The sequence below is a fragment of the Toxorhynchites rutilus genome, chromosome 1, assembly GCF_029784135.1.
Source record: "Toxorhynchites rutilus septentrionalis strain SRP chromosome 1, ASM2978413v1, whole genome shotgun sequence".
NCBI classification, from domain to species: Eukaryota; Metazoa; Arthropoda; class Insecta; order Diptera; family Culicidae; genus Toxorhynchites; species Toxorhynchites rutilus.
In genome coordinates, this window is record NC_073744.1 from 155,289,329 (window position 1) to 155,304,214 (window position 14,886).

Consider the following 14,886-nt stretch of genomic DNA (forward strand, 5'->3'; position numbering starts at 1 on the left):
ACAGCTCGATACAAGGAGAGGAAGCCCTTTGTATCGAGGTGTACTACGACAAAGAAGAGCAGAATACGAAAATTTCTTGTACTAGTGCGGATATGGAAGAGTATCCCGAATTTTGGAATATAGATATACACTGCATTTATTTAGATAAACGTATATTTCATGAAAGTTTGCTTTCAAATTCCAGCAGGGTAACCATACTGTTGCATGTTGTGGGGTTCGATCACATCTCAAGCGGAATATAGAAGCAAAAGGGTTCATAGTTTGTGATCGATATTTGAGTGGGAAGGAGAAAGTCGGTTGCGAGTTGAACCAAATAAACGAGAAGTACTGATAGCTTTCGACTCTACTCGTCTCTTTCGAGTCTACTGAAGCAATAAAGAATCAAATAGCTAAAAATGTATTACAAAAAAATCGATGCATTCTAAAATAATATCTGAAGTGATAAACAAGTGGATTGAATAATATAATTCCGCAGTTCTATGTCAAAAACTGCGGTCGTGTCCTAGATACAACCCATTACTTTTTTTTTATTGTAGAATCATTTGACGATAATTGTTTGATGATTCATTCTGGTGCTCGCATAACAATACATGCTCGAGATAAGCGCAGCTGTCATCCTTAGTGTAGAAAGTTTTGCTACTGGCAAGCGAAACCAAATCACATACAGAATTCCAGAACGAAATTTACATTCTTGGTGACTAAATAAGCGAAATAAACTCTATCTGCACGCGATCCCAAATAAATTAATGACTTCTTATAACTTTTAGAATAACTTGGTATTCCCCAAATAATTTTTTGGAGCACAACTTTAACACCTGCTTCATCATAGCGTCAGTTCAATGCATTGATGCAATGTCAAAGGCACCAACGAAGCCTTTATGATGACAGGAATCAAACAATGTTAAATGCTTGGAAAAAGGCTGAATACTTGCCTTAGCAGATATTCAATACTAATACCCTAGCGTAAATAATTCCCTCCCGCTATATCCCCTCCTAGTTTATATTTATATCATTATAAATGGGATTTCAGCGTAGCGAAGATGCACTATTTTTACGTACGGGTTATGAAGCACGCAGGTACGCACACAAATATCCATATATCGATGGCTTGAAGCAACTAAATATACACACACTTATCTCTGTTTTGCGCTCTTCTCAACAGAATTCCTTTCTGTTAATATTGGCAGTCTAGATTAGCTTAGCTGTCATCCTTTGTGGGGAGAGCTTTCCTACCGTCATGCGAAACCAAATCACTGACAAAATTCCAGAACATTTATTTTCCTGGTGAGCTGACGATAGCTTAGCTTGATGATTCCCCATACAATTGTGTAGCCCAAAACATTAATGGAATGGTGTCAGTTTGATGCAATGATTGCACTGCCATAGACATCAGCGAATGAGTAATTTGGTCGCGTCCACAGCTCAGTCCAAAACGAAGACATCTGATGGCGCAAAACCTGGAAGAACAAGCGATGTTCATTGTTTCATATCTAGAATGATACTGAAAGTTTGCCTTTCCTTCCTTTCCTTGTTGAATTAAAGAAACTTTAAACTTCTTCAGTTCATTCGTCTCTAGCCTTCAAAAAGGCCCTTGGAAAACTCTTCTCTTTCCTCATATTACTCCTCCATCCCCATCGCCTTAAGAAAACCAATCGATCTCTCTCCGTCCAGCTCGCCCAGCAACGGTGTTTTCCAGTCGGTGTCTTCAAAAAGAATGAAGTTTGCTTCAGCAAGATCTACTGTTTATACTCTAGGCAAATATTCCCCTTCGTTCTTCTTTTCTCTCGTTCACGGAGACTTTACATCTTACGATTTCCCCTTCGTTGCTCGTCGATTAGTTGCTCGTTATTGACAGCTCTGTTCGGGAAAGCTCATAAATGGACAGAATAAATGTATGAGGAAATGGGAATGCCTCCAATTTTCATCAATTTAAGCCATATACAGACTATGGGATTGTAATGTATAGCATATCAAACAAATCTTAGGGATCCGATTCGTTTGGCATGTAAATCGCTAGAATCCGAATCTGAATCCAAATCCGCAAAAATAGTTATTAACGCTGACTTTATTTCATAAAAATGTGACCTGTTTTTTGATTTGACACCCTTAATGAAAGACGTAGTTCTGCGTCAAAAGCTGACAATCTACTAAATTGTTCGGATTTTCGTCCCATCGAGCGATATTGGGCAAATGTCGAAGGCAAACTGAAGAAATATGGCATAACCATCAAACAACCAGCTTAAATGGAAAAGTAGTGGAACAAGACAGCAAATACGGTTACCAGCAGTAGCGTGCAGGAAATGATGAAACGAGAAGTTCGAAAATTCTGTTTCATGTTTATGTTTTTATCCCTTAAAATTCATTAATGAACATACAAAATTACATCCTTCCCTTTTTGTACGTTATTTCTATGCTGAGAAATATCCTACTTTATGCGACCAAATTCTAACTGAAATAGGCTTTATGCTAAATTTCGGCTCAATCGGATTTCATTGAGTGGTGTCGCACAATCCTCAAAGTACCCCACAAAGTCCCGTTTGAAAACTTGAGATGACCATTCTCATTGGCACTTTACTGCACATATCACAGAAACGCTCCTGGTGGTCGGTTATGATATCATTTTAGATCAGTTTATTATGAAAGTGCTCATTCATTATTACTGATAGTTTTGATATCATCCGTTTAATTTTTTTTAATCCGTGTTTCAACATGCTCCGGTGTACCTTTTAGAAAAAAACTGTAGGAAATTTTTTACAGAATTTACATATGAAAATGTTTTAAGCAAAACAGGCACAGTACCGCTTGATAATAATCAATCAAAAATAGCAACATTAAACCAAATCATAGTAATGGCTGTCAAAAAAGTCCTGCGGTATTTCCGCGAGGTGTCGTTGTAAGCGCGTAGTTCTAGTTGTATTCATTGTATCGAGTCATACTATAGCTTGTTGGAAAGGTATTTTTGCGCGCTATAATATAGTCCTTGACAGTGTTTTGTTTGGTTAAGTCGTTCGTGAGTTATAGTGTCGCAAATATGGAGCAAAATAAAGGGAAAATCCGACATATTTTACAGTACTACTATGACAAAGGCAAAAATGCATCTCAAGCTGCCAATACAATTTGTGCAGTTTATGGACCCGATACAGTTTCCATTTCCACCGCACAACGATGGTTTCAACGTTTTCGTTCTGGTGTAGAGGTCGTCGAAGATGCGCCACGCTCCGGAAGGCCTGTCGTCGAAAATTGCGACAAAATAGCTGAATTAGCCGAGAAAGACCGGCATAGTAGCAGCCGTAGCATCGGCCAAGAGCTGGGGATAAGTCATCAAACCGTTATTAACCATTTGAAGAAGCTTGGATTCACAAAGAAGCTCGATGTATGGGTGCCACACACGTTGACGCAAAAAAACTTCTTTGACCGTATCGACGCATGTGAATCGCAACAAAATCGACCCGTTTCTGAAGCGGATGGTGACTGGCGATGAAAAGTGGGTCACTTACGACAATGTGAAGCGCAAACGGTCATGGTCGAAGCCCGCTGAAGCGGCTCAGACGGTGGCCAAGCCCTCATTAACGGCCAGGAAGCTTCTGCTGTGTGTTTGGTGGGATTGTAAAGGAATAATCTATTATGAGCTGCTTCCCTATGGCCAAACGCTCAATTCGGACCTGTACTGCCAACAACTGGACCGCTTGAAGGTAGCACTCATGAAGAAGAGGCCATCTTTGATAAACAGAGGCCGCATTGTCTTCCATCAGGACAACGCCAGGCCACACACTTCTTTGGTGACGCGCGAGAAGCTCCGGGAGCTCGGATAGGAGGTTCTTTTGCATCCGCCGTATAGTCCGGACCTTGCACCAAGTGACTACCACCTGTTTTTGTCCATGGCGAACGAGCTAGGTAGTCAGAAGTTAGCCACAAAAGAGGCCTGTGAAAATTGGCTATCCGAGTTTTTTGCCAATAAGGAAGCGAGCTTCTATAGCAGGGGTATTATGAAGTTGGCATCTTGTTGGGAACAAGTCATCGAACAAAACGGCGCATATTTGACTTAAAACAGATGATTGTAACTAATTTTATGAACAAATGAAAATTAAAAAAAAATACCGCAGGACTTTTTTGACAGCCTAATATATTGGTGGATCATAAAAGCTAAAGGTTGCTTAAATTTTTTTTATAACAATATCGCGTTATTAGTTTCAGGTTTTCAGCACGTATATCGTCCAAATCCAAACGTTTTGATTCGTTTCAACTCGCAGTGTTTCCTGGGTTCCGAATGCCTCGAATGACATCGAAAGACGATATCGGGTTGTGTGTAAAACATGGACAATGTTTGGTTTACACACCAGCAAGAAGAAAATAGAAAAAGGAAATAGGAAGAAAAGAAATCCGTTGTTGTAATGTGAACTTCATTCTATTCTAAACAATGAATTTTGGTAGCGCATAAAACATTGTACCAAAGTTACCAGCGTTGTATCACAAGTTGTCTATTGTGAGTGCATTTCAGATCAACATAATCTTGTATGCAATTTCATATCAGTGGTCCGATGCCAGTCTCTTCATTTATGAAGAAGATATCACACGATAATACATAATCATGCGTCATACAATTGGGTGACGATAGTCGGTAGAGGCCAACGCGCGTTGTGTTGTAACTTGTTTCCAGTTCATGCGATAAATCGCCAAATGCCGGTTTCTTGTAGCTTGTTTCCAAAAATCGGACACTAGATACTGGAATAGTTCCTCGGACTGATGACAATCGGAAATTTCTATAAAAATTCCTACTCCAGATGGGAGCTAAAATCGAATCATTTACCTCATAGCAACTGCTGGAAATTCTCCCGCGCAAATATTTCCATTGTTTTTGTAATCGTTTCCTTCGATCGCACACATATCATACCTTTTCGTATGATCGTTCTTTCGATGGCGGATAAATGCAATTGATAATAAACGCCGGATAGTGCCATAGAAGCGAATTGCTTTGTTTTATTCACTAAAACAGTCAGGAAATTAAACGAACGTCGCCGGCGAAGATGCAGTGTTATCTTTTCCGTCCGCAATGAGTACCTCCTGAGTACGGCATATTAAAATTAATGCTACCTTTCTGGTGATGATCCGCGTTCCACCATTCCCGGTGCGGGAAGCTTGTTTCAATATTCCACCCGGCAAAAATCTGAAATCGATGGGGAGTGTCTCTGTCTTGAATGCCGATGGGACGAAGTTTGTACTTTGATCATTGAAAAGTACGTCAGAGCACATAGGAACTCCCTTGTATGTGACTGGATTAAATTCATTCGCGGTCATCCGGGTGAGTTTGTCTCATTCTATGAACTGTCCCACTGTACCACGAGTGATCCAAAAAACCATTTTGCATATTAAAAAAATATACCAAAAAAAAAAACCATTGCACACAAAAGTGCACTCACAACCAGACATGTTCGCCTTAACATTGATCTTGCACCCTGGATTCGCTGTAAAATGTCTCTGCAGATCGTAGAAACGCTCACGACGAACAGTGCAGAACGAAGGGCTGTCTGTCTAATCTTGTTCAGGTAGCGTTGCTAGACGTGATGCAACTTGTTTTCACTGAAAACTTGCAGAAAAAAGTGGAACTGTGTCAGTTAGAAGTGTGCCGATACTAGAAGAAAAAAGAGTCACACAATGGTCATTTTGTGGTTTTGATAAAACCTAGGGTAGTTTTACTTTTGGTTCGTTCTGGTGGAAAGTGATTGTAGAATGCGAATTTGAGCACGATCTTTGATACGGGACAATATGACAAGAGTTCGAAAAAAGTTTCATGCTAATTGGAGTCGTAAACTGTGTAAACTGTGAAATAATTTGACCAAGCAAAAGTGTTTATAAACAACAAAACACTGTAAAAGGCTTGCGTATCTGACCACTGAGAGGGCCAAAATGAAGCGCTGCATTATAACTAAGAAGAAGCTTCATTTTGTAATGAGCAAGAACGTGCTGAAAACTGTTTTAAAAAACTTCTCATGAGAAATATTTATAACAGACTAGTTGACCCGGCAAACTTCGTCCCGCTCAGAATTTATTTTTCGTTATCAAATTCACGTTTTCTTACAAAGCGCATATTCATGGGTCCAATCGCAGAACTGATTGATCTTCTGATGTATCCTTTAAAATTACCTTTTACTATAAAATTCCTATTACTTCTACTAAAACTCGTCATTATTATATCAGATTATTTTCAGACACAATTCTCGTTCAAGATTTTTCAACCACTTGCAAATAACACAAACACATATTCGGTGATGCATTTTTATTTACATAGATAGACGAAGATTTAGGAGTGCGTTTTATCGCATTGAAATCCATTTCGATTTTTGAACAAAGATCAATTCCGTTAGCGCAAGCAACTAAATGGACTAGCAACGCTTGTCCCTGTGTAATTGTAGAACATATGCGAATTGTATTTTCCGAATTTCCCCATTTTCCCCTTTTCCTTCAGAGTTTTCCGAAAAATTTAAATTGTCATGTTTGCTTGGAATATGTTTGGTTGAAATATGTGTATTATTATTACGGAATCCTTTCTTCATTCCAGCGGAGAGAGAGGTGTCATACCATCATAGAAACATTTCTCGTACCCAAAAACCCTCTTCTTCTTGAATGGCGTTAACGTTCTCTGTGGAACTTTTGCCGTCTCAACGAATGCATTAACTAGCGTCATTTATTAATACTTAGTTGAGATTTCTTAAGCCAAATAACACGCCTTCAATGTCGTCCGAGGGGCAAGCTCTAGAATACGCGTAACCACAGTGCAAGTCGAAGGAAATTTCTCTGACGAAAAATCCTCCGGCCAGAACGGGAATCTAACCCGAACACCCGGCATGATAATGTGAGACGCTAACCACTCGGCCACGGGTGCACTGACATCCCAAATTTGGCTCGATTTGCTTGATTAGTCTTCAAGTTATGCAGAACTTTGTGTTTCATTTGCATGGCAGCAAAGAGAGTGTGTGTTTCATTTGTAGGGCAGCCCCCCTTAAGAGAAGGGGGAGGAGTGTCGATTCACCATAGAAAGGTTTCGTGCTCCCTAGAACCTGCACATACCAAATTTGGTTCGATTGGCTTGATTGGTTCTCGAGTTATGCAGAAATGTGTGTTTCATGCGTATGGCAGCCCCCCTAAGAGAGGGGGGAGAAGTGTCTAACCACCATAGAAACATTTATTGCACCCTAAAACCTACACATGCCAAATTTACAAACAAAAAACAGTAGACTTCCAAGATGGCTGCAGAGTGGTTTTAGCATATTGACCCACCTTAGGATATACTTCTAGCCGCCTTGCTACAGCATGGGTTTACCAGGGATGCCAGCTGATTTTCGAAATGTCCATCAAATAGTCAGAAACAGCAATCACGTCCGAATTTGACAGATGATTGATTCGATATCGACTTCTCTATTGGCAGTTTTCGTCTCAGGTCTTCAGTTGCATTTATCATTACATAATTTTTCGCGAAATACATGCTAACCGAGTTTAAAAATACTTTGTGCTGAATTTCTTCGAACTGAAGGTACTATCCGAAAAAAACATAACGGGAAAAGGATTTGGGCCAGGAATTGGATCCAAAGAAAAGGAGCAACAAATACAATATTGAAGGAACTCTACGATGATGATCCCCTAGAGTGATTTATAATCAGGTGTGGAGAAATGAGCGAATGAACTTTTCCATACTTGCCAGTGTGCAAAAACTTAAGGGTTTTATTTGTTTTTCCAATAATTTTCAAATCTGTTCATATCTTTGCATATTTTTAAATATCTTCGAAAAGGAGACATTTTTTATATTTGGCATCCCTGATTCGAACGTTAAATGCTGTTTTTGATGTTTTGCGGGATGCGAGTGCGAGTAAAATAAAAAAACTAAAGTAGTTCGCACGCCGGATCACACATGACACTAACTGGTATGATGTGTTCACATGGTGTGAGTAGCTGCACTACAGAAACTGACTTGACCGACTCGTATGCTTACTCGTACCGTATAAACTAGGCTTAACGCAACAGAGATTGCGTTCAAAGTCGCTTTCTTCATTCGCTTTCCGCCAGAACGGGGCAAACGGAAACGTTCTTTATGTTTTATCAAAACCACAAAATGACCGTTTGCTATAATAATTGCCACACTTTCATCTACCTCACAGAATTCTGCGTTTCAGCTAAGATGAATTTTATTCCATCTAGGAACGAGATTAGCCGGACCGCCCTCCGTTCGATGCTGTTTGGCGATCGAGAGGCCCTACGCTTTGCAGTGACATTTTTCAGCGAAACCAAGGTGCAAGATCAATGTTAAGGTGAGCGTGTCTTACTGAAAGTACACTTTTGTGTGCAATCGATTTTTTGTATGATTTTATTCTATGCTAAATAATTCGTTAATCTTGACACCAGCTGGATAGTATGATCCGCTGAGTGGTATTATAGAATAAGACACAGATGATCGCGAAAGAATGTAATCCACACACATGTAAGGGGAATCTCTGTGCTCTGACGTACTTTCCTATGATCAAAATACCAACTTTGTCTCATCAGCATTCGAAGCAAAGACACTCCCCATCGAATTCAGAAACGTTTGCCCGGTGGAATATTAAAACAAGATTCCCGCATCGGGAATGGCCAAATGCGAGTTATCACCAGAAAGGTAGCAATGATGTTAATATGCCATACTCAGATACTTCAGATATCTTCACCGGCGACGTTCGTTTAATTTCCTGACTGTTTGAGAGAGCAAAACAAAGTAATTCGCTTCTGTGAAACCATCCAGTGCGCACTGTCAATTGCATCTATACGCCATCGAAAGAACGATCATACGAAAAGGTATGATATATGTGCGATCGAACTGCAACAATGGAAAATATTTGCGCGGGAGAATTTCCCGCAGTTGCTATAGGGTAAATGGTTGGAATTTTGGTTCCATCTGAAGTTGGAATTTTTTGTAGAAATTTCCGATCGTCATCATTTTGAGGAGCAATTCCGGTATGAAACGCACGATGTTTTCAAACTAGATTCACAAAAACCGGCATTACGCGTAAACTGTAAACTAGTTCAACATAACGCGCGTTGACCTCTACCGACTATCGTCACACAATTTTATGACGCATGATTATGTATTATCTTCGTGACAAATGAAGACACTGATATGTGATGATATGAAATGTTGTCAAGACTGCTTTCATTCGTAGTTAACCCAAAGCAAGTCTCTTTATGAGTGAATAGAATGCTGGAATACGAAAACGTATGAAAAAACTATGAAAATTCATTGTTTGTTAGTCCTCTGAAGGTCCATAATCTTATGGGAACTTTTCCCGTTCATCCTTAGTTTTCGTGTAGGAAATAGTCAAGTATGTGATTATTTTTTAAGTGTTCTTTCAGTGAATAAGTCGTGCACAATTTTACTGTTGTAAATAATTTACATCAGTTGCAAGATTTCGGTGTTTAGGGGAGGTGGGGTTAAGACGGACAATGGGGGAAAGATGGGCAGGTGGTTGATTTTTATAGTTACTTCATACATTTCAAATTTCTATTAATGAGAATCCCTTCTACATGCTATTCTATAATATTTAAATCACCCTATGACAATGAGTACTGATTAAAAGTGGAAATGGGAAACAAAACCGAAAATCAAACATGATTCCGCGTATGGATGTAATTTTTGCGGCTTTGATATAAAACTTTTTGAGTGGTTTAATTTCAAAATTCAATTCGATGATATTTATATATTTCGGTTTGTGAGTTAACAGAGAAGTGATATTGGGTATGTACGGAAAAGTAAAATCATTTGTGAGTGGAAAATTTTCATGATTGTGATAATTGTACTAGTGGGGTGAAACGGAGGTTTTCCAGTAGGAGTGAGATGGTCTGTTTATTCTATTCCCAAGGAATACCCAGCGTCTATAAACTAAAATCAAACCAAAGGTCAACTGTCTAGAAAATGACCGGAACTGAAGGCAAAATAGTTGAGGGTTTGCCCGTTTACACTGCTGAAACGCACAATATCACTTGGTGGACTAACTCGATTTTTTCATCGTTTAACGGACATTCCTGATGAGTTCAGACCTTGGTTGAATAAATAAGCTTGTCCATATTCCTCCCACTATATGAATGTATGGAATAAAAATCGACCCTAAAACTTCAAAAAGTTACCCCATAAAAATGTTCACCACCTCACAAAAAACATCCTATGCAAAATATCAGCTCAATCGGACTTAAGGAAGAGTGGCTCAAAGCGGGTAAGTTTTTGAAAATCGAAAAAATCACTCAAGGGGGAATAAAGGAAATCGTCGAGATCTACTGTCATCTCGAAATTTTGTTTTGTTGAAAATCGACATTCTGGGAATATTTTTTAAGAATACGAATCAAAACGTATGGTTTAGGGTAGAAAATGAGAATGATCATCTCGATTTTTCATTAGGAACTTCCACTACCTGACATGCATGTCCATGTTCGCCAGGAACGTGCCAAATGTTGATTTATACCATAAAATAACGTTTGCATTAAAACTGGATTTTTTTTTCGGATGGTGATAAAAAAACTATGACAGATAATTGAGTTTGATAAATTTTCCATGGAAGGTAATTATATTAGCTTACTTGCAAAAAAATCTACGCCCTTGTGAGCGGCTTCCGGCAGCTAACCGGAACATTCGTCATGGCGGACGAAAACATGCGTGTAGGAATGTTTTTGAGTTCTTCGTTTCATTTATCAATTTCTTCTCAGTTTTCGCGACAAAATTGTTGGAGTATATCTTACGTTTCAGGTTTGCCCAGAAATTCTCGATGGGACGCGACTGGAGGATGTTGGGCGGGTTCGCTGACTTGGGTACTACATCGATATTTAGCCGCTCCATCTCCTCCAGCGATCGCTTCGAGTAGTGGGCCGACGCCAGATCCGCCCAAAACACCGCGTCTTCACCCTTATGGTATTTCTTGATGAACGTCGCAACACCTGACCCAGCAACACTTCGTACTATGAATTTCCCCGTTCATGGTTAGTCCGGTGCTAAAGAAGAGCGGCTTTGACATCCCTTTCTTGCTGATTGTGAGCCACAGCAGCACCTTCTTAGGGAACTTGGTGTGTGAAATAAACTTCACTTCGGAGCTCACTCACTTCCTTCGTGGGGGAAGTAAAATGCGAAGTGCCCTGCCAGTCGTTGCCATCCAGGGTGAGATAGGTCTCGTCGTCCATCACCACCGTCACGTCGCGATTCGCCGGGAAAATCGGCTTGACCATCTTATTCAGCCGCTGCCGCTACGTCACTGCCTGGAGCTGGCCGTGGTCCAGTGGACGGGACTTCCGCTTCCTGACATGTATGTCCATGTTCGCGAGGAACTTATTCACTGTTTGGCCGATTGCACCGACCTCCCGACCAAGCACACGCAGCGATGTAGCCACTTTTCCCTCGATCTTCCTCTTCAGCATCCTCGGGAGCTTCTTGTCGCTCAGGGTCGTCGGTCGTCGGGAACCGGACTTTCTTTCGATGCTCTGATTGTTGTCCAATAGTGCCAAGATGTTGTAGAAGCCGGAACGGGCGTATCCGGCGTCCACAGAGTGCCGCACGACGTCCGTTTTCGACGCGGCGGGGTACCGTTCTTTGAACGCGCACTCTTCTGGACAGAGTAGCTTCACTGTTTTCGCCATCACGGTTAGAGTTCGACCGATAGAGCTGTCAATTTTTTTCTGCTACTATGATTGATGTTGCATGGGTAGTTTCGTCAGTGCGTGTGAAGGTAAACCCACGAAAAATCGGCAAATTTTGTCATTTTTTAAAAATGAAAACGTTACCAAATGCGAAATATTAGCTCAATCGGATTTCATTTACTAGTGGGGTAACTTTTTGAAATTCGAGATGACCATTTTCATAGGTACGCTAATGTACATATTACCCGCATCGAAAGAAATGTTCTACTTTTTGGTATGTTTTAATTTCAGTAAAAAATCATTGAATAACACTTTTTTGTAAAACATTTGGCTCATTATTCCGAAAACGAGTATATAGAAATGAAAGAAATTGTGTTCAAGTTTTGGGAAACACGAGTTTTAAAAGATACAATTGAAGTTCTTCTTAACAGGTCTTTCTTACCGCCACTTGCCCTTCAACTATATCCAGATTGGTCATCAGAATCCAATATAATTTCTGTAAAAATTCCATATTTCCAAACAACGATAACAAAAGCATTCGAAACCCCGATAGAAAGTGAAATTACTTTTCTTGTGTTCAGAACGACAGGTTCCACTTACCTTGACAGATACGGCTCAACCTAACTCAACAAACTGCAACATTGCACCGTACGCGATTGCCGGCAATTTGGGCCAAAACGTTTCGAGTTGTGTAACTGTAACATTGGCGTTGACGTGTTCGATGGAAGCGTGTACTGAAAACCCGAGTTTTCTCGACTTTTGGAGAACTGTATTACGCAGGTGATTCGGGCCTTGGAATTCCAGTCACGTAGCTTTTCAGCCAGCAGCCGTTTAGTGTTTCGCTCGGACTAAAGTCCACAGCATTTCTTCGTTATTTATTACCATTCAGTATGCAACGCGTTCGTCCCTTCGTAAAATCTGATATCAGAAGTATTCTGGCGTGCGTTTTGATGACAGTTTTTATGATTCATAAACGTTGCGTATTAATTCGGCACTGAATTCGTTTCTAAAATCCGCAATCGTGATTCGAACACAAAATGTTCTCATGTTCGAATTTTGAATTTCAAACCCCAAAATCTTGGGGTTTGTCTTATTTTGGAAATGCGAATTTTCCAGTCGCTCTTGATTTTTCAAAAGTGCACTACAGCTGACATTGAAATTGAAACATGACACAAGTGTTGGTGTGTGTTCGCTTCCATTAACAAGTCGTCGGCAACTTTGCGGCAGAGGTTAACCTGTGTCTGTAAATTGTGGGTTGCCGAATTGGGTCTCACGCACGAGATCGGAATGATTAATGTACGCTTCACGGTAAGCAGGAGTAAGTGTGGTTTATTACAATTCTCATCAAACCACTGACAACGTGGGTTCCACCGCACATTTGCGAATGTTACGTTATCGGTACGATGGAATCATTCGAATTCCAATAAAGTACACGCATTGTCCGTTATCATCACTCCCGCGCTCCGATGGCTTTGCAATAGGGTTTTTACTTTAAAATTTCAAAACATGTACCAAAACTCGACATTATAATATCAGATTATTTTCAGACACAATTCTCGTGCAAGATTTTTCGTCCACTTACAAATAACACGTTTCTCCGTTACATGGAATAAATGTTTGATACAGAAAATATGATAGAATGAAGACAGCCCTAAATCGGACAATCCCTTTCTCGATTTTTGCTCTTATCAACACATTCGGCGATCCATTTTTATTTACATAGATAGAAGACGATATAGGAGTGCGTTTCATCACATTAAAATCCATTTCCAGTTTCGAACGAAGACTTGATTAGTTCTCGAGTTATGCAGAAAATTAAGTTTCATTTCTATGGCAGCCCCCTTTAGAAAGGTGGGAGGAGTGTTGAACCACCTTAGAAATGTTTCTTGCCCCCAGAACTTCCACATGCCAAATTTGGTTCCATTTACTTGATTAGTTCTTGAATAAAGCAGAAATGTATGCTTCATGCCCTAAGAGAGGGGTAGGAGTGTAACCACCATAGAACCATTTATTGTACCCTAAAAGCTCCACCTGCCAAATTTGATTTCATTTGCTTGATTAATTCTCGAGCAATGCAGAAATTTGCGTTTCATTTGTCACATCCGAAAGCAGTCGGTAACAATCTGACTATGGAATGTATTATATCGTGATTAATATATTTTGTCACATTCTCTATGTAGGAACCGTATGACTTAATAAAAAGTGAACTACAACTATAAGGTTTTCTTAGTGATGTGTGTTCTTAGGAAATACATTACCTTACTCTGACCGTCTAAGACAAAGAATGGAGAGAGCCGAAAATATGTTGCCAATATTACCGATTGTCAGCTTTGTGATAATCTGATTTGCGAGTCTCTTCAACACTACCGTAAATTACGATAGGTAGCGGTATTCCTGAGATCAAACGGGGGGATTACCATTTTTTAAAATGTCGAAAAAATATATAGGGGAAATGCGGTTAAAATGAACAGGGTTGGTAAAATGAACCAGTGATCAAACTTCGATTATTTAACTAAAAACCAACTGATACTTCTCCATTATCCTATTCTTAGAACATTTGAATCTATTTAAGACATCCTGTTGTGCATGAAACTGTCAAACGTAAAAAAATAATAAATGAAACAGAAATTTTTTTCACGGGAGCCATTCGGATGTAATTTTGCGCGCATCGTATTTAAGGAATTTACCGTGCAATTTAAATTATTCGACCTGATATTTTCGACAAATCGTCAGTTTCAACAACTTTCACATATTCAATGAGTGCTAAACAGATATTTTGTTTAGATTCAGTGATTAATTCGCATTCGAAATTACTTTGTTGGTTGGGGCAAAATGAGCCAACACTGGGTAACGACCAACAATGTTATGTTTTCCAAAGCTGATCTCCCTCATCACATGTTGCTTTTCAAGGGGTTCCTTTTGTGGTTTTGACCATAAAAAAATATGCTGCCTCAATGAAAACCAAACCTCAATATGTGAAGCATTATGTGTTTCTTACTACATTTTTGTATGTGTGAGAAAATTCTAATTACTACTCTAGGTGAGTAAGCTCAGCTTGATTCATACATGTACCTATTATTTCATGATTTAATGATTTTTTTATTTAAACAAATTTTGATAAGGAACAACGCATAAATCTATCCCTTTTAGCATAATATGTGTAATTGTTCATTTTACCACCACCATGTGATAATTTTAACCGCACGATTAAAAAATGTTCGATTTTACATCTTTTTTCTTTTAATG